General features: G+C 39.6%; 1 long non-coding RNA gene across 1 annotated transcript in view; it reads right to left on the bottom strand.

The window, feature by feature from the left end:
- LOC119621121 (uncharacterized) overlaps positions 1 to 12993 on the bottom strand; it is a 170059-nt gene extending 157066 nt beyond the window's left edge. Inside the window, exon 1 of the long non-coding RNA XR_012091844.1 lies at positions 12692 to 12993. This is a non-coding gene — a long non-coding RNA (uncharacterized lncRNA). The remainder of the gene's footprint in view (positions 1 to 12691) is intronic.
- Positions 12994 to 22299: the final 9306 nt, after the last annotated feature.

Genomic DNA, 22299 nt, shown 5'->3' with positions numbered 1-22299 from the left:
AGGTGGAGGAAGAGAGGGAGGAGAGGGGAGATAAAGGAAGACATGGGATGGGGAGTGAGAAAGTGATACCCAAATCCTTGTTCTGACAAAACTCATTGTCCCACCTCCTAAAATATGCCCAACTGAGTAATGTTAAAGTGATGGTTACCAAGCAGCAGGTAAGGGTATCCTCTAGACCCCCTAGTTCCTGGTTAACAATTAAAGACATGTAAAATAAAATATACTTTACTCTTGAATAAGCTTATTTATTTTCATGTTGATTTACTTTTGCACATATGATTTTGGCATATTTTAATTTCCATTATCTGTATCATAATCTGATTCATTTCAATTAAATCATGAACATTTTCCCATGTCATTAACTTTTCTTTAAAATATTCTTAATAGTTTTGTAAGTCTCTCATCTTGTTTCCATCTGTAATATATTTGTTCCCCTATTTTGGGGCATTTTTCTTTTTATTCCCATTTTTGTTTTTACAAATAATGTTATTTGAAGGCATGTAAATCTTTACATGAATCTCTTATTTATCTGAATCTCTATACTTAGAGATGTTGATAGATAACATTAAACTCTTCCAAAAATGATGTACCTACCAATCTAACCCACTGGCACTGTACAAGAATGACCACCTCATTGTACTCTCAGCAGCATAAACTATTATTTTTTCTATTTTTTTCTAATTTGATAGGTGACAAAAATGACATGTCATTATTAGTTTTTCTTTTCCTTTTTTGGGGGGGAGGGGAGATGGAATCTCACTCTGTCACCGAGGCTGGAGTGCAATGGCACGATCTTGGCTCACTGCAACACCCGCCTCCTGGGTTCAAGCTATTCTCCTGCCTAAGCCTTCTGAGCAGCTGGGATTACAGGTGCCCACCACCGTGTCCGGTTAACTTTTTTATTTTCAGTAGAGACAGGTTTTCGCCATGTTGACCAGGCTGGCTGGAACCTCTGACCTCAGGCTATCTGCCCGCCTCGGCCTCCCAAAATGCTGGGATTACAGGCGTGAGACACCGTGCCCAGACAAGATTTTTTCAATAATGTTAATATATGTGGTTTGTTTTTCCTGTTCTGTTAATAACTTATACACCTCCTTTGCCCATTTTTATTGAGATCTTCCCGTTTTTCTTATTAATTACATGTATTTTGATATAATCAACATGTTAGATAATAATTATTATATGCAGTTGATTCTTATTATTCACAGTTGCTATGTTTTATAAAGCCACTACAAACACTGAATTAATAAATACTGAACCACTGCTCCTGGAGAAATACATAGTTAGGCTCCTGTGAGCCTCTGGTCACATTTTCATCAACCCATCAAAACACAATCTTTGTTTATGTGTGTTTCTGTTTAAAGACACCTTATTTAAGCCACACACAAAAACACAAATATTGCATGTTCTCACTCATATGTGGAAGCTAAAAAAAAAAGAACTCGTGGAGATACAGAGTAGAATGACAGTTACCAGAGGCTGGAAAGGGTAGTAGGAAGTCAGGGGATAGAGATGGGTTGGTTAATGGATACAAAAATACGGTTAGATAGAAAGAATAAGAGCTAGTGTTCGATAGCACAATAGGGTGCCTATGGTGAACAATAATTTATTGTATATTTCAAAATAACTAAAACAGTGAAATTGGAATGTTCCTAACACAAAGAAATAATAAATTATTGAGGATATGGATTCCCTAATTACCCTTTTTTGATCATTACATGTCACATGCTTGTGTTAAAACATCACATGTACCCCCAAAATATGTACAACTATTATGCCATCTATGCTTATGGTTTTATATAATTCCTCCTTGGCTATTGATTCTCAAATGTATGCATCCAGATGGGATAGTTCTCTGGAGTTTCAGCCTTCCCTAGATCTCTCCAAGTAGATTTTCCACAGGAACCTAAAACTCTACTTGACTGAAATATAACTATTCTTCTCATTTTCACAAATGAAGAATCTGAGGCTCAACGAAGTTAAAGAATTTCCCCTGGGTCCCAGTAAAGAAATTAAACCCAATCTGTCTGACTCTGAAGCTTATGCTCTTTCCATTTTTGTTATACTGCCTTTTATAATATTAAAGAGAAAAAAAAAACCCAGAACATTACATATATATCTTGTAGCTCTGAAACAGAGTAGCAAGTTTTACTGCAGAATTGATCCTTCCTGCTCTAAGAAGCTTGAATCCTGAATTTTCTAGATTACATTTTAAGAAATAAATCCCTTGAAAATCGGGGGCAAAAATTATTAAGTGGAAGAAGCTGGAGAAGTCCCTTCCACTCTCTGTATCACATTTTCCTTGATATTTAAAAAAAAGATCTCTACATTCTCTTACAACTGTGCCATTATGAGAGTCTGTGGAAGACAGAGCTCTGTATAAGGTACAGACATTATGAATAAATGCTCATGCCATTCAGCCTGTGTAATAGCTCAGCTGCATTCCAACACCATTCTCCAGGACCTGCTGGACTAAAGGCTGATCATATATCTTCATGATATTCTCATCTACTCCAGGCACCCAGCCCAGCATGATGCACTTGTCCACACAGCCCTGACTCACCTCTGGCAATACCAGCTCTTTATTCAACTGGAGAAGTAATCAGGTAAAAGTGGAAATTCCATGACATATTTCCCCACACAGGGTTCTGATATGTGCCCCCCCCCAAAGTCACTTACTAGCTGCATGACCTTGGACTTGTCACTTAATCTCTCTGACCCTCAGTTTTCTCATCTGCAAAAGAATTAAGAAATAATGCATGTAAGAGCACCAGGCATATACTAGGTACTTAATAAATGTTCTTTTCCTTCAACATCATCCTTTAATGCCATGACAGGGTTTCCTTGGATTCACCAGCTACTATCAAGGTCTAACCTATACATTTTTTTGATCATCGCCCCCAGTATCAACCAAAGAACATTTAGCCAGATATGGTGGCATGTGCCTGTAGTCCCAGCTACTCAGGAGGCTGAGGCAGGATAGCTTGAGCCCAGGAGTTCAAGGCTGCACTGAGCTATAATTACACCACGACTGCACTCCAGCCTGGGGAATGGAGCAAGATCTCAAACACAAAAACCAAAACCAAAACAAAACCCGAAGAAATGCCACTCATGGTGATTCTTAATTTACTTAACTGTAGCAATTCAGGCTGCATTTGAGTTCTTATAGCAAACTTAAAGTCATAACACGTAGTCAGCGAGCATCTGCTTAAATGCTTCCTGTGACAGGGAACTTAGTCCCTTCTAACACTGCCCATTTCATCTTCAATCAGCTCTGCTGTAACTTCCACCCAATAATCTTAATTTTGTCTCTTGGAGTCAAACCTTACAAATAAAATTCTCTTTCTCATGACAACGCTGTAGAAACTGGAAGACAGTAGCCATGCCCCCACTCCAGACTCAAGGCTTCTCTTAATCTCTATTTTGTATGTGTTCCTCTTTGAAAGATAACTGCCATATCTGAGCAAAATACTTGAGGTATGGTTTTACAAACTCAGCAACAAACCAACATACTATACTACTATTAATGTAGCCTCAATTTCCATTAACTTTTTCGGCAGCCACATTAAACATAGACCCATCCTGTAGAGTTGCTATTTATTTTTTTAATTTTTAATTTTTTTTATGAAACTGGTGCGAGATATCATATTTTTTATCAAATTTATTTTGTTATTTTTGGACCATCTTTGCAATTTAGTACATTCTTGGATTCCTGGTTCTATCATCCATCATATATATTTACCCTCGCTTTACAGTTCTCTCTTAACACTTAATGAGTATGCTGTTATTGCATCTCCATCCAAGCCATTAATTAAAATGTTGAAACCAAGGTGAAGTCAGGTACAGAGCCCTACAACTCACCACCAATGACTTCTCTTTGTAGTAGTGAAGCAAAATTTTCTCCTACCTCAGTATACCTGACAGACCTTTCCACCATCGATTTACGTTAATCACAATAGCTCACAAAACACCAGAGATACCCGAGGAGTGGCAGGACTCCTTAGAAGAAAATTCAATAAAGGGAAAAGCCTGTGTAGTTTGGAGAAACCTTTATCCAAGTGATTCTGATAAATCTCTTAGAGAATGTGCCCTCATCTCTTGCCCTTTTTAAGAATTCCTACCTCAGGGAAACATAGAATAAATAATTAGCAACTTCTGAAAATGGTTTCTTCATCTGTATGTTGGAGCTAATAATATACAGCTCCTAGGGCTGTTATGAGGACTAAATGACTAATACATATAAAGTACTTAGCACAATGCCTGGTATGTAATAAGTGCTCAACATAAGTAGTACTTAAAAAACCTTTCAGACTCCAACTAAAGGAATAATCTTCTAGCTTATGTTTCCTCCATCTTGCTCACCAGGGTGTCATAAAAATAAACATTTTTGTCATGTTCCTTTCTGCGATGTAAATAAACTATCATCATTGCCTCCCGCATCTATTCGTTAAATGACTGTATGCAAAAAAGCCACATTTCCCAGCCCACAAATCTGAGTACAGGACACAGTCCCTGAGGGGCTATAATAGCCACAAATATATTAAAATTTAATATTTTCAAGCTGAGGTTCTACCGTATTGTCTGACTCCCATCCACCCACTACCACCCCAACTATGAATGACAGAATCAAGACCTCCACATTCTTGAAGGCCCACATCATTTCCCTTCCTGTTGCAACGTTACCTGATCCTGCTGTTTTCAGTAATGGTGACAGAATCCAGGTAAGGTAATCCAGATTGGCCATGCAATATGATAATTCCAAGATGTCTATGGCTGCAGGACAGATTGTGATACTCCACTCTGTTCATACACATATCTCTCTGTTCACACTTATATTGTGATATCCCCACCTCCCAACCCCCACCTTGGGTCACTTTGGGTTGCATGTCATATCTCAGGACTTCTGGTAATCAAAAGTGGATGCTGAAGTAGGACAAGAGCTGTATCTGGAATCAAAGAAATCTATGAGCCTGTAACATTGGAAAACATTGTATGCTATGGCTTTTCTAATTGACACATTAAGAGTAATTGACATATTATTATAAAAATTAAAATTTCCCACATCTATATTGTGCTTTGTGGTTTATAAAATACTTCAATGAGCACTTTTCTCCTTTGCTCCTCAGAACAGTTAAGTAGCTTCATTTGAGGGAAACAGTGCTGAAAAATTAAACAGAAATTACCTTCATCAAACTTAAATATGTATTATTCCTCCACACATATACAATAATCATTTCTGTCACAGCTCCCAGCCCGAACAGTGAGAGCTGAAGCAGGGTGAGGCATCGCCTCACCTGGGAAGCACAAGGGAGAAGGGCATTCCTTTTCCTAGCCAAGGGAAATTGAGACACACAACACCTGGAAAATCGAGTAACTCCCACCCTAATACTGCGCTTTACCAAGGGTCTTAGCAAAAGGCACAACAGGAGATTATATCCCACATCTGGCCTGGAGGGTCCCATGCCCACGGAGCCTCCCTCATTGCTAGCACAGCAGTTGGAGTTCTAACTGCAAGGCAGCAGCGAGGCTGGGGGAGGGGTGCCTGCCATTGCTGAGGCTTAAGAAGATAAAAAAAGCCACCAGGAAGCTCGAATTGGGTGGAGTCCACAACAACTCAAGGAGGCCTGCCTGCCTCTGTAGACTCCATCTCTGGGGACAGGGCATAACAAAACAAAAAGCAGCAGAAATCTCTGCAGATGTAAAAGTCCCTGTCTGACAGCTTTGAGGAGAGCTGTGGTTCTCCCAGCACGGAAGCTGAGATCTGAGAATGGACAGACTGCCTGCTCAAGTGGGTCCCTGACCCCTGAGTAGCCTAACTGGGAGACAACCCCCACTAGGTGCAGACCAACACATCACACCTCACATGTCTGGGTACACCCTGAGACGAAGCTTCCAGAGCAAGAATCAGACAGCAACACTTGCTGTTCAGCAATATTCTATCTTCTGTAGCCTCCGCTGTGGATACCCAGACAAACAGGGTCTGGAGTGGACCTCAAGCAAACTCCAACACACCTGCAGCTGAGGGTCCTGACTGTTAGAAGGAAAACTAACAAACAGCAAGGACTCCCACACCAAAACCCCATCAGTATATCACCATCATCAAAGACCAAAGGCAGATAAAACCACAAAGATGGGGAAAAGACAGTGCAGAAAAGCTGGAAATTCATAAAATCAGAGCACATCTTCCCCTCCAAAGGAACACAGCTCATCGTCAGAAACAGAACAAAGCTGAACAGGGAATGACGTTGACGAGTTGAGAGAAGAAGGCTTCACTCGATCAAACTTCTCAGAGCTAAAGGAGGAACTACGTAACCAGTGCAAAAAAACTAAAAATCTTGAAAAAAGAATGGATGAATGCATAACTAGAATAATCAATGCAGAGAAGACCTTAAAAGAACTAATAGAGATGAAAACCATGACACGAGAACTACGTGAAAAATGCACAAGCTTCAGTAACTGACTCGATCAACTGGAAGAAAGATTATCAGTGATTGAAGATCAAATGATGAAATGAAGCAAGAGAGAAATGTAGAGAAAAAAGAGTAAAAAGAAAGGAACTAAGCCTCCAAGAAATATAGGATTATGTGAAAAGACCAAATCTACATCTGATTGGTGTGCCTGAAACTGACAAGGAATATGGAAGAAAGTTGGAAAACACTCTGCAGGATATCATCCAGGAGAACTTCTCCAACCTAGAAAGGCAGGCCAACATTCAAATTCAGGAAATACAGAGAATGTCAAAAAGATACTCCTCGAGAAGAGCAACTCCAAGACACATAATTGTCATATTTACCAAGTAGAAATGAAGGAAAAAACGTTAAGGGCAGTCAGAGAGAAATGTCGGGTTACCCATAAAGGGAAGCCCATCAGACTAATAGCAAATCTCTTGGCAGAAACTCTCCAAGCCAGAAGAGAGTGGGGGCCAATATTCAATATTCTTAAAGAAAAGAATTTTCAACCCAGAATTTCATATCCAGCCAAACTAAGTTTCATAAGTGAAGGAGAAATAAAATCCTTTACAGACAAGCAAATGCTTAGAGATTTTGTCACCACTGGGTCTGTCCTACAAGAGATTCTGAAGGAAGCACTAAACATGGAAAGGAACAACCGGGACCAGCCATTACAAAAACATGCCAAAATGTAAAGTCCATCGACGCTAGGAAGAAACTGCATCAACTAATGAGCAAAATAACTAGCTAATATCATAATGACAGGATCAAGTTCACACATAACAATATTAACCTTAAATGTAAATGGACTCAAAGGTCCAATTAAAAGACACAGACTGGAAAATCGGATAAAGAGTCAAGACCCATCAGTTTGCTGTATTCAGGAGACCCATCTCACTTGCAGAGACACACATAGTCTCAAAATGAAGGGATGGAGGAAGATCTACCAAGCAAATGGAGAACAAAAAAAAAGCAGGGGTTGCAATACTAGTCTCTGATAAAACAGACTTTAAACCATCAAAGATCAAAAGAGACAAAGAAGGCCATTACATAATGGTAAAGGGATCAATTCAACAGGAAGAGCTAACTATCCTAAATATATATGCACCCAATACAGGAGCACCCAGATTCATAAAGCAAGTCCTTAGAGACTTACAAAGAGACTTAGACTCCCATACAATAATAATGGGAGACTTCTACACCCCATTGTAAACATTAGACAGATCGACGAGACAGAAAGTTAACAAGGATATCCAGGAATTGAACTCATCTCTGCAGCAAGCAGACCTAATAGACATCTACAGAACTCTCCACCACAAACCAACAGAATATACATTCTACTCAACACCACATCACACTTATTCCAAAATTGACCACATAGTTGGAAGTAAAGCATTCCTCAGCAAATGTAAAAGAACAGAAATTACACAAACTGTCTCTCAGACCACAGTGCAATCAAACTAGAACTCAGGACTAAGAAAATCAATCAAAACCATTCAACTACATGGAAACTGAACAACCTGGTCCTGAATGACTACTGGGTACATATGAAATGAAGGGAGAAATAAAGATGTTCTTTGAAACCAATGAGAACAAAGATACCACATACCAGAATCTCTGGGACACATTTAAAGCAGTGTGTAGAGGGAAATTTATAGCACTAAATACCCACAAGAGAAAGCAGGAAAAATCTAAAATTGACACCCTAACATCACAATTAAAAGAACTAGAGAAGCGAGAGCAAACACATTCAAAAGCCAGCAGAAGGCAAAAAATAACTAAGATCAGAACAGAACTGAAGGAGACAGAGACACAAAAAACCCTTCAAAAAATCAATGAATCCAGGAGATGGATTTTGAAAAGATCAACAAAATTGATAGACTGCTAGCAAGACTAATAAAGAAGAAAAGAGAGAAGAATCAAAGAGATGCAATAAAAAATGATAAAGGGGATATCACCACCAATCCCACAGAAATAAAATCTACCATCAGAGAATACTATAAACACCTCTACACAAATAAACTAGAAAATCTGGAAGAAATGGATAATTTCCTGGACACTTACACTCTCCCAAGACTAAACCAGGAAGAAGTTGAATCCCTGAATAGACCAATAGCAGGCTCTGAAATTGAGGCAATAATTAATAGCCTACCAACCAAAAAAAGTCCAGGACCAGATGGATTCACAGCCGAATTCTACCAGAGGTACAAGGAGGAGCTGATACCATTCGTTCTGAAACTATTCCAATCAACAGAAAAAGAGGGAATCCTCCCTAACTCATTTGATGAGGCCAACATCATCTTTATACCAAAGCCTGGCAGAGACACAACAGAAAAAGAGAATTTTAGACCAATATCCCTGATGAACATCGATGCAAAACTCCTCAATAAAACACTGACAAACCAAATCCAGCAACACATCAAAAAGCTTATCCACCATGATCAAGTGGGCTTCATCCCTGGGATGCAAGGCTGGTTCAATATACGCAAATCAATAAATGTAATCCAGCATATAAACAGAACCAAAGACAGAAACCACATGATTATCTCAATAGATGTAGAAAAGGCCTTTGACAAAATTCAACAGTCTTGATGCTAAAAACTCTCAATAAATTCGATATTGATGGAACGTATCTCAAAATAATAAGAGCTATTTATGAAAAACCCACAGCCAATATCATACTGAATGGGCAAGAACTGGAAGCATTCTCTTTGAAAACTGGCACAAGACAGGGATGCCCTCTCTCACAACTCCTATTCAACATAGTGTTGGAAGTTCTGGCTAGGGAAATCAGGCAAGAGAAAGGAAAAAAAGAAGTCATATTGTCCCTCTTTGCAGATGACATGATTGTATATTTAAAAAAACCCCATTATCTTAGCACAAAATCTCCTAAAGCTGATAAGCAACTTCAGCAAAGTCTCAGGATACAAAATCAATGTGCAAAAATCACAAGCATTCTTATACACCAGTAACAGACAAACAGAGAGCCAAATCATGAATGAACTCCCATTCACAATTGCTTCAAAGAGAATAAAATACCTAGGAATCCAACATACAAGGGATATAAAGGACCTCTTCAAGGAGAACTACAAACCACTGCTCGGTGAAATACAAGAGGACACAAACAAATGGAAGAACATACCATGCTCATGGATAGGAAGAATCAATTCTGTGAAAATGGTCATACTGCCTAAGGTAATTTATAGATTCAATGCTGTCCCCATTAAGTTACCAATGACTTTCTTCACAGAATTGGAAAACACTGCTTTAAAGTTCATATGGAATCAAAAAAGACCCTGCATTGCCAAGACAATCCTAAGCCAAAAGAACAAAGTTGGAGGCATCACGCTACCTGACTTCAAACTATACTACAAGGCTACAGTAACCAAAACAGCATGGTACTGGTACCAAAACAGAGATATAGACTAATGGAACAGGACAGAGCCTTCAGAAATAATACCACACATCTACAGCCATCTGATCTTTGACAAACCTGAGAAAAACAAGAAATGATGAAAGGATTCACTATTTAATCAATGGTGCTGGGAAAATTGCCTAGCCATAAGTAGAAAGCTGAAACTGGATCCTTTCCTTACTCCTTATATGAAAATTAATTCAAGATGGATTAGAGACTTAAATGTTAGACCAAAAACCATAAAAACCCTAGAAGAAAACCTAGGTAATACCATTCAGTACATAGGCATGGGCAAGGACTTCATGTCTAAAACAGCAAAATCAATGGCAACAAAAGCCAAAATTGACAAATGGGATCTAATTAAACTAAAGAGCTTCTGCACAGCAAAAGAAACTACCATCAGAGTGAACAGCTAGCCTATAGAATGGGAGAAAATGTTTGCAATCTACTCATCTGACAAAGGACTAATATCCAGAACCTATAAAAAACTCAAACAAATTTACAAGATAAAAGCAAGGGACCCCATCAAAAAGTGGGCAAGGGATATGAACAGACACTTCTCAAAAGAAGACATTCACACAGCCAACAGACACAAGAAAAAATGCTCATCATCACTGACCATTAGAGAAATGCAAATCAAAACCACCATGAGATACCATCTCACACCAGTTACAATGGCAATCATTAAAAAATCAGGAAACAACAGGTGCTGGAGAGGATGTGGAGAAATAGGAACACTTTTACACTGTTGGTGTGACTGTAAACGAGTTCAACCATTGTGGAAAACAGTGTGGCGATTCCTCAAGGATCTAGAACTAGAAATACTATTTGACCCAGCTATCCCATTACTGGGTGTATACCCAAAGGATTATAAATCATGCTGCTATAAAGACACATGCACACGTATGTTTATTGCGGCACTATTCCCAATAGCAAAGACTTGGAATCAACCCAAATGTCCATCAGTGACAGACTGGATTAAGAAAATGTGGCACATATACACCATGGGATTCTATGCAGTCATAAAAAAGGATGAGTTTGTGTCCTTTGTAGGAACATGGATGCAGCTGGAGACCATCATTCTCAGCGAACTATTGCAAGAACAGAAAACTAAACACCACATGTTCTCACTCATAGGTGGGAATTGAACAATGAGATCACTTGGACACAGGAAGGGGAACATCACACACTGGGGCCTGTTGTGGAGAGGGGACAGGTGGGAGGGATAGCCTTAGGAGATATACCTAATGTAAATGACGAGTTAATTGGTGCAGCACACCAACATGGCACATGTATACATATGTAACAAACCTGCACGTTGTGCACATGTACCCTAGAACTTAAAGTATAATAATTTCAAAAATTAAAATATAATAATAATAATTATCTCTGTCACACAATCTAGTTTGATCAAAAAAAAATATTAAATAACAGCTACTTTGCACCACGAGGCATGAAACGCTAAGCTTCTTATCTTTTAGGACAGATAATATTAACTTTATTTTACAAGTAAGGAAACCAAGTCTCTATGAGGTTAATTTACTCAAAGTCCACATAAGAAATAGTAGAACTAGGAGTCAAAGCTGCTCTCATCTGACTCCAAATCTTCTGCTTTGTTTTCTACCTCAGCATTTCGAAGTACCATTCGACTGCCTTGATTAAAATGCCTGACATCCTCCCTGTCAGGAAACAGGCAGTGGCTAACTAAAGCCATCTTCCTAAAAGACATCTTTCAACTCATAAGTTCCTAAGCCAAGTTATCTCACAAAAGAATAAGTTTCCTTTCCAAGCAGCCAAGTTTCTATGCCATGCTAAAGACCTTTCTTTTTAACCTTTCAGGTATACAGCCATAGATCCTCATCCATCTGCAGAATAGATGTTGACACATATTGCACCAAACAGAGCTCCAACCCCACCTTCAATCTTGTAGCATTATCTCAGTCGTTATCAAAGCATCTGGCCCAGTGTCTCACTGCAGAGATTGTGCACAAATTAGAAATGCTGCAATCCAAGAAAATTCATTCTTCATTCTCCATGTTTTTCAGCCCCTACCCTTCACATTGCAGTCCCAGCAAAGGACAGAAAGGCAACCACATGGGAGAAATCCAGATAACGCAGGCCAATTTCTACCTCAGCCCACAAACAACAAGGAAATAGATAGCCAGTCTTGCAGATGAGAGATTAGATACTGTTCTAAGTATGAGAGATTAGATATTGTTCTACCACTTTCTCTTACACAGCCCTCTAAAACATCGCAAGGTATGCTCCTCAACTGAATTCTAATTAGCTGAGTCATTCACTTCATGCCTTACCTATTATAATTAGCTCTTTTCTTCAAGATTTACCAATCCCTCCTTCTACCCTAAATAGCATCCCTAAACAGATACACAGTGTTATGACCTGCTACAGTTAAAAAGATGGAAAAGTTGTCATTCATGGTTTGGTATTCCACTAACTTTGGCCTGATGTGAGACCAGACACAAAGAATGCCTTCAGGAGCTGGCATGCAGAGCCAAGAATCATTGGGGCCACATACAACCTAGTCTCAGCTCCAGCCAGATGAAACTACTGGATGCTGTGAGGTCACATACTGCTTCCCAGACAAACCAAGGCAAAGCCCAAAACTCTGCATTACCTCTTCAAAATGGCCTCTCATCTCTAAAAAAAAAAAAGAAAGAAAGAAAGATAAAACGTTGTCCAACTTTGGGTGCAACTAGCCTCTTTCGTATCTCCCCTCAACCAACCCTAGCCCCTGTATTTCCCTGTCTTCTTATTTGATCTGTTTTCTATTTTGGTTCTCAGCTGAGTATCAACTTCTGTTAAGTACCTGATTCTTTGCTTTGGCTTGGATCAGTATAGTCTTCAGCCATCTTCCTGGGTTTACCGACCACAGGCCCGAGTTCTGCAGAACTGGTTTAAACTGGTCAAAATAGATTTGTACTGACCAGAACTGAGTTTCTTCGTCAAAAAATATTTGAACTGATCAAGATCAACTTCTGACAATTTTAAACCCATTTGGGCCATTTTACATTACTAATGCAGGAGCAAGCCACTGAGGGAATCAGGACAAATCAGGAACGAGATGAAGCAGCTTCAATCTGCTTAGAAGACCAGTTGGGGGAGAAAAAGGACCTGATGCTAAGGATCACACCATTTGTGGTGGTGGTGCTGGAGGGGGGATAAGAAAGTCCAAGAGGTAAGATCAAACTACTGTGGACCCCAGGGGAAGAGCTAAAATAAACTGATGCTCAGTAACGCAGGATCAAATCACTGGTGTGAGACAGGAGGAGGAAATATGCTGATGCTCTCCAGACAGAATCAGACCACTGAGATGCATAGATTGTTGAATGGGGATGCTTTTCTATAAGGTGCCATCAAACCACTCTGGGAGAGGGAAGGAAAAGAAGAGGAAGATGAAGATTGAAAAGGGTCTAGTAATCTGTAAGACAGAGTCAGACCCCTGTGAAGGATTGATGATAAGGGATGCTGTTTTAAGTAGCAGGACCAAACCACTGTAAAAGAGAGGGGAGAAAAAGAAGCTGAAATTTCTTAAAGCAAGCGTAAATTCTTTATAGGAAAATAAACAAGAATATGGTGTTCTGTAAAACAGAATCAAATCCTGCTTTTATATTTAATAAAGGGTGTTTATATATATTATTATTATCCTCATTTACTCTGCCCTCTGATGGTTGGGTCAAACCATGTTCTCACAAAGGCTTGTGCAGTAATTCTCAGCGGCCCCTAATGGTTGCTAGGCAACAGTGTGGCAGCTGCTGGACAAACGTTGCCCTTTTGACATTAACCCCTGGGTTTCTGGAAGGGAAATAAGATGTACATAAATGAAAACAATGGAGAACAAAGTGAGATGATAACATCAAATGTTAGGTGGGGAGGAGTGGAAGACAAATTCACAGATCTTCAAAAATAAAAGGGAGACAGTAAAGTAATTGGTGAATGATAGCTATGTGGAAGAAGCAACTCTTTGACAAAAGTACTGTCCTATAGACTTATAAAACATCAAGTCCAGTTCTACATAAGACTTCTGAGTCCTCTTATGACATCTCTAACCAGTAGTGCTTGAATACTCTACGTGAAAAAGTAGTAGTTGGAAGAAGTAGTAGTTCCTGGACAACCTATTCGATTTTCCTATAACGCTAGTCATTTTTAAAACTTTTGAGCCCCAAATTTCTTCCCTATGGATTTCACCCAGAAGTCTGAATCCTGTCTTCTAGAGCAGGCGCTGGCAAACAAGGGCTTACAGGCCATACCCAACTCATTGCCTATTTTTGTACAGAGCATGAGCTAAGAATGGTTATTACATTTTTAAATAGTTGAAAAAATGAAAAAAAAATAACATTTTGTGACATATGAAAAATTACATGAAACTGAAATTTCAGTCCATGAATAAGGTTTTGTTGGAACACAGCCATGCTCATTAATTTGCATATTATCTATGGCTGCTTTCTTGCTACCACAGCAGAGTTGAGTAGTAGTAGTTGAGTGATAGGAGACATTATGGCTCTCAAAGCCCAAAGTATTTTACTATGTGGCCCTTTCCAGAGTAAGTTTGCTGACCACAGATCTAAAGCAACAAAATAGCAGTTTTCAACAGGACTCTGCTTAAGTAAGAATGGAATGGGGATAGTAGATATATGAAAGAGAGTTAATAGACCTCACAGAGAATCCCAAATCCTCAAAGGGAGGAAGGAGACTTGTGCCAAGGTCCTCCAAGACCTTGAATAACTTCAAGTCATTTCCCAAGGACTCCAAGGGATAAGGAAGAGATTTAGCTTGTGTGGAGAGAGGAGAGTCTCTAAGAATAAATTACAGCTGGAAGTGAAGGTTTGGGTCAGACTGTTAAAGGCCTTGAGCACAAAATACATTCTCTTGGCCATCCTGAAAGCAAGAGAAGAGCCACTATTGAGTTTCAGGTTGTGATAGGGTTGATTGACAGGGTAAAAGCAGGACCTGATGAAGATGATTCATGCTTCTAGATATCATTCTAGCTCTATCTTGGCTCTACACAAGTTGCACTGGTTTGAGAAATTCAGGTCATTCTGGTCACTTAAGTTCAAAACCATCTCAATACAGTTACCCTAGTCTGAACACAATCTGGTTGGAGGTCAGGCTCTTACAGTAAATGAAAGATGTATGCTGAGTCAATTTCAAAGGAGTTTTGCTTTAGAAGGCATAAGAGATGTGATGAGAGCATCTTGTCACATCTTTCTCTGATTCCTACTCATTTTCAGGACCCAACTCAACCATACCTCCCCCAGGGCTCTTGCCCTCCTCTGAACTCCTTCAGGACTTCTTTGTACCACTCACATGGTCCTAACTTATATCCTTCCTAACACTGAGAGCATTTCTTTGTGAAAATGGCCTGTTTCCCCGAAAAACCTTGAGACCCCAGAGGAAAACGATTATAACTGAGACTTTTCTGTGTTCCCATGGGATCTGGCTAGTTGAGAAGGATATTTATCCAATGATTTAGTGGTCTCTCAGTGTGGGGAGGCCCCACTTAGAGAATCTCAGGCACTTGGGGAGCTCTGTCTGCTCTCGTTACACACTCACCTTTCTAGACTAAGTAGGCTATAAAGGGGTGAGGTCTAGTGATGTATCCCAGCCAGGCCTGGGCTACAATGACTACACAAAGAGCATATAGCTCTTTCTGGCCCTAGTGCCACAAAGTCCCTGGCTCTCCATCATTCCTGCTTTCATAGTCTCAGGGATGAATGTCCTGGTCAGAAAGACAAAGCCCACAGTTCTGACTGCCAGGTATCCAGTCCCATTTTCCATGGCCTCTGTTGATGCTGGACCCAACCTTCAGGCTGGACTCAACAGACTCACGATGAAAATAGGCCCTTGGCTGGGAAGGCTGCCTTTCCACAAAGTGCTCTTTCCCCACAATGGCCAAAGCAAATGCCGCTGGCCAGAGCTGAAAGCCAGCCAGCTGCTCCCAACCTTTGCCGGGCAGCACCAAGGAGGCCCAGAGTCAACAGTGCATGGACAGGTTAGCTATTTTATTCCTTCTCATTCCTCAGACATCAGATTTCCCTTCAGTGAATCTAAACAACCAAACAGAACTAAAATCAGCTCTAGCCTCTAGGAAAAAGTCAAAGATCTTTGGGCCTCAATTGCTAAGAGTTAGAGATTCAGCACATCCCCCACCTCCACTCCTCTCAGCCTCTCAAGGGTGCCAAAACCCACAGGCCACCTTCTGGAGTCACTGTTGAAATTGCTTTTCTTTGTTCCCTTAGGAGAAAGGAAGGAGGTGTGCAGGAATGAACTATCAGTACCCACTGTTCTTGTTGGTTCACAGGCCAAGGTGAGACTCAAAACAGAGTCCAACCAATTATTCTTCTTGAATTAAGTAGCCAGCCTTCCTTCATCATGACGGGGCAGGGCCGGGTTTCAGGAACTGACTGAGAGGAACATGGAGAGAGGAAGAGAAGGAAGGGTAAAGAAAAGGACAGTGGGAAAGACTAGGCAGAGACAAGGGAAGAATATTTGATTGAACATACGGAAGTTTCTTCTGAAAGAGCAACTTTAGGCTAGTGAATGCAATTAGGAAGGTGGAAAAATTTTGATGGTGGCAAAGATAGAAAATGGTACTGCCTTGGGAATAAAGTTGTCTTGTCTGTATCCATAGAAAACATTCTCCTCTCCCAGACTGGGACGGGGTGTTACTGACTTAGAAGATACCTGGGACTAGAAAGGATTACTATCAAACAGAAAGATATCCTTCATCAGAGAGAGTCAACGTCTGATTCAAACTATAAACTATCCCTTTGGTACACAGGTCCCCTCTAATAATAGTCATAAACATTTCACAATAATAGTAATAAATACCTCATAATTAACCCCACCTACACGCCTGGCAATGTTCTATTCCCAAACTTGTCACCAAGGCACCCCAGCATGCCATAAGCAATTTACAGAGGTACTGCAAGACATTTTAAATTTTTGAGGGAAACATATTAACATCTGTCAGATGCCTTGTGAACTACTACTGTTAAGCTTTTTGCACCTAATTACTCAATAAACAGAACTGTTTTATATTTCAATATTTCTTTTGGCTTAGGGATGCTGTGAAAAAAATATGAAAACACTAAGGGCACAGTGAATGAAGAAACTTTCGGAATATTTGCTATATGGATTACATGGATTACTCATGTAATTCTCCAACATTATGAGGTAGGTCTTAATATTGTTTGCATTTTGCAGATAAAGAAACTAAAGCTCCAAAAGATAAAGTAATTTGTCCAATGTACACATCTAAATGATGGCAAAGCAGAGATGAAAACACAGATATGGCAGACTCCAGGGATTGTACTCTTAAACCATTCATAATACTGTTTTCCCATAATTAGCTTTGCACACCATGCTCATTACTTATGCAGGCTGTGAAGAATGCCTTGATGGGACAAGTGATGTTTGTGTTACAGAAATAGTATTACTAGTCTAGAAATCCAAAATGTATTTGTCTATTAATCAATGCACATACTATAAAAGGTATATAATAGGGATGCCATTTAAAACTAAGAATTAAATAAATATGAAACAGAAGCTGAAATTGGGATTCCCACCAAGCTATTTCAACCATTCAACTGCTTTTGAACTAATTCCTGGGAGATCACCCATGGTTAGTATAATTTTATTCTAAATTTTAGTTTTTCTGTATCACTAAGGTTCACTTTTATTTTCTGGTGTGATAAGCAGTGCCTTCTATCTCACTGAATATAAAAGAGAAAATATCAGTCCCAATTGCCACTGGTTTCTCTCTTATTACCCTGAGGGAATTCAGCCTGAGAACAAGGACAACATACAAAGCAGGACAGAATCAAGAGAATCACAGAGGAAAGGTGCCAGAGTCATGACTGAACCATACTTGAAACCTGTCCAACCCCTGGACTTTTCTATTATATGAGCCAATATTCCTCTGTTTTGTTCTGATTAGTATAAGTTGAGTTTTCTGTAATTTGCAACCAAAGCATCCTGAATAAGTTACTTTCCTAAAGCACTTAGCACCATGCTTTGTATACTCAGCCATAAGAGCCCAGTTCCAATGCTGATTCCCCACTGAAGCATGTTCTAAACCCCAAAACACAATTTATGGCTCCATTATTTGGGTACTCATGGCTCATTATATATAACTTTACTGTATAGTATATCACTGTGGGTTATTTATTTACAGATACTTCTTTACCTAATGTTTCTCCCACTATAAGGTAAAACTGCGGTGCCTTATAAAATGCCTAACAAACAGGAGACCATCCATAAGTGCGTGTTGCTCTAAACTAAAATGAAACATTAAGCATTCAATCAACATTAGTTCAGTTCTCTTTCCCCTGGTAGGCAGAATAATGCTAGATAGGTCCTATTCTTACTATAAATTCTGACAGCCCAGAGACTTGTCCCACTTTAGCCCTAGGCATGTGCAGAACAACTTCAAATGGCAATACCCAGTCTGCTCTTCCAGCATCCAACACCCTATACCAGACCTGGCAGAAGTCAATGTAGAGGTTGCTGAGACAAACCATGGGCCCCACTGAACCCAGCCCAGACAAAGAGTAGCAGTACAATCATGGCCACCACAAAGCTGGCAATCAATCAGAGTAGCACAAGGGTATTTTAAAGAAGACCCCAAAAACATACCCATTCCATTCTCTCCTTGTGTTCCATCTGCAAGCCTGCAATTCTATCACGGGAATTTAATTGTGTTAACTGAGGGCTTTAGCCTTCTTCAAAGCAAATTTATTTCTGTACAATAATTTCCTCTTCTTCTGAACTCCCACAGTACTTAGCACATTCTTCTATTAGCATTTCTCTTATTGGCTTGTGATTATTTCTATACGTGTCTGTGTTGCCCACTAGACTATGAGCCCTTGAGAACAATAATTTTGTTTTCCCAGTCTCTGCACTCTGTGGGCCTACCATAGTACCGAAAACAGAATAAATGCTCAGAAAGTGTTTGTTGAAATTAATTATTGTCAACATTTAATTATTTAAAATAGTGAGGTAGACTTGATGCCAATCGATACTTGATACCTCCTCCTGCAATAGAAACATTTTGGATTTGGAGATGGTGGTCGAATACGTCGATTTGAGCCTTAGTGAATTACTTGCCAATTGTCCTTTCTCAGGGCCTGTAACCTCTTTGAACCTTAGTTTCTTCACCCTCACAATAAAGACAATTATAAACATACTTTGTGAATGTAATATCCTGTGAAAAAGTGTATTTATAACATAACTTAATTGAAGGAGGGTTTTTCATAATTATTTTTGCCTACGGATAAGTGAGAAATAATTTCATAATTGTTTCTGCCTAGGGATTCCTTCAGAGCTTTGCAGAGATTGCCATTTTACATACTGGATGTTCCCTGTGGAGTTTTTTTGTGGCAATAAACCTATTCTCCTTCCTCCATTAAATAATAAACAACTTTTTTTTATTATATATATATATTTGTTATTATTATACTTTAAGTTCTAGGGTACATGTGCATGACGGGCAGGTTTGTTACATATGTATACTTGTGCCATGTTGCTGTGCTGCACCCGTCAACTCGTCAGCACCCATCAACTCGTCATTTACCTTAGGTATAACTCCCAATGCAATCCCTCCCCCCTCCCCCCTCCCCATGATAGGCCCCGGTGTGTGATGTTCCCCTTCCTGAGTCCAAGTGATCTCATTGTTCAGTTCCCACCTATGAGTGAGAACATGCGGTGTTTGGTTTTCTGTTCTTGTGAAAGTTTGCTAAGAATGATGGTTTCCAGCTGCATCCATGTCCCTACAAAGGACACAAACTCATCCTTTTTTATGGCTGCATAGTATTCCATGGTGTATATATGCCACATTTTCTTAATCCAGTCCTTCCTTAGTCCACCTCCCAGAGCAGTGTTCGAGGTTGGCAAATGGCAGTAGGAACAAACCAGAACTGCACAGAAACCAAAAGCCTCTTAGAATCAACTCTAGAACAGTGTTCTTGCAGATGAGAGCCACATTTTAGTTAATATTAACACCAATTTATGTTTCCTGAGCACCTGCAAGCTGGGAAGTGAAAGAAGTCATCTAGGAACAGGGATGATGATGAGAAAAAGTCACCTTTGAATGCCAAACCAAGCCTGCCAAATTGAACTACTCATTGCTCTTCATGTATGCCTTATGATTTTTCTACCTTTAGATCATTCCTCTTGCTGGTACAGAAGTCTGAAATGGCCTTGTACACTTTTCCTAATGTCAAGTGTTAACTATCTTTCAATGCCTGGCTCAAATTCTACCTTTATAAATTTTTCCTTATACACCAAATTCCTTCTTTCAGCTACAAATTGTTTCTCCTTCTTTTATGTTCTTCTCAAAGTGCTTGGCTTCTGGCAATTACTACTTTTCTATCATCTCTCTCAGTTAATGTCTCTCCAATTTATCTTCTCCTCCTCGGCACTTGTCATCTCTTGCCTGAAACATTATAGTTACACACTAAGCAGATTCCTTGCCACCAGTCTTTCGTTCCTCCAGTCTATACTGCACGTTATTGCCAAATACAGCTTTCTAAAATACTTACCCTACCCTGATTTAACATTTCTGATCGTAGGAGAAAAATCTAAATTCAGCAACATGATACACCATAGTAGCTCCAAAATACAGGCCCATGAACTCACTACATCAGAATCATGGTTGGGGCGGGGGGTGCAGGGATAGTTTGTTAAAGACATAGATTCTCAACCAGATTCTATTTCCTGAAAATCTGTGACTTTAAAGGCATTGCAGATCAGTCAAGGATGATAAGTATGTTCCATCTTATGGATCAATTCAAATTGACTATAAATAGCCATTTGCAGTTCTCTGTTTTGAAGGATTCTAAGTCATATCCAGGCTTATTGGGAAGAAACATTATGCCTGATTAGCAATTTCTCATGGGCATGGGAGGAACTGATAGTGGTGATCATGCAGGCATTTTTTATTCCTGCTTCAGACACAGAACAACTAGCAATTACCCAGGCAGGTAGGCAATTCCCACCTTTGTGCACTGTTTTGTTCATCTAGAATGCCTCCCTCTGCCCATGCCCTCAACTCCTGAGTTCCTAGAAAATTTCTAAGTATCATCTAAGTTCAATTTAAATATCACCTTTTCTGAGAAGTTTTCATCGACTCTCTGCATCATTCTGTCTCTCATCTGGGTTCTGATAACAGCTTTTTTTCATAAGCAGAGCTTGCCATATTTGCCACTTTAAATCCATTTTTAAATAAAGATGAATATAAATAAACTAATTTTCCTAAAAATACTAAATTAAGTTGTAAACCTCTGTGTATATCTGTCCTATTAGACTCCAACCTACTGAAAATAAGTGATCATACCTTATTCATCTTGTTTTCTTTAAATTCCAAGTCCCTTGCTCAGTTCCTAGTGTCCACGGGGTGCTCAGTAAACATGTATTGAACTGAGAGTAGATCTCATTGTGGGGTGTGGGGAAGGGAAAGGAAGACACCTGGTAACTGCATCAAATACATCATCCTTCCCTAGAGAACCATGGAGATAGGGTCAGGTCCATGGATGCAATTGAACACTTCTGAATGAAAGAAGACAAAAAGCATTGACAGGAATACCCTGTGAAATGGGTGCAAAGATGTCTCCTTTCCTACATAATGTCTTCTGGTACTTCATCAGCCTCTTATGGTTTCCCACTCTTCTCAGCAGTGTTTTTTGTCTGTATCTCACAATTTGGTATATGCTTGTTTCAGACTGGTGAGCCTTACCTCCATTGTTAGATTGCTCCTATAGACCAAAAAACAGAGCTGAATATCTTCAGAGCTTCCTAGGCAAGTAGTACAGGTTTAGGCACATGTTAGGCGCTTAAAAAGACCTGTTAATTGATTTATTGAGTGATGCTGTTTTTCATGATTTAAGAGGTCAGGTGTTTATGTGATACTTAGTCCAGTTGTTATTGCACTCCAAAACCAGAGAAAATTTTCAGAGAAACTCTTGTTTGTGGAAAAGCAAAAACCTCCCACCTCCACACTAATTTTCCCAGAGCTTACTTCTCCAGATTAACAATGCCTTAACTGTGCCCTGTAGTTGGAAAACAAGACTAATTTGTGTGTCTAGCATGGCATAGTGGAAAAAGTTGTGGAGCTAGAGTTAGGTGATTTGGATTCTTATTCTGACTCTGCCAACAACTTTCTGTATGACCCTGGGCAAGACACTTCCATCCAGCTTTACTGTCTACTAACTGAGGAAGGTAGACTCCAAGGTCTCTAGGGCTCTTTCTGTTTTAAGTTCTATTGTTTGACTAAGGCAAGTGTGTTTAGCATGAGGAACATGAATAGGGGATGTTGAACGGTGCTTGTCCTCAAGTATTTTATGGAGTTGTTTATTTTTCCAACAGAACTTCCGAATGTATACTATATGCCAAACACTGTTCTGGAGACTAAAAATGTAG

This window comes from Chlorocebus sabaeus, chromosome X (genome assembly GCF_047675955.1).
Source record: "Chlorocebus sabaeus isolate Y175 chromosome X, mChlSab1.0.hap1, whole genome shotgun sequence".
Classification (NCBI taxonomy): Eukaryota; Metazoa; Chordata; class Mammalia; order Primates; family Cercopithecidae; genus Chlorocebus; species Chlorocebus sabaeus.
This window is presented reverse-complemented; position numbering and strand designations above follow the sequence as displayed.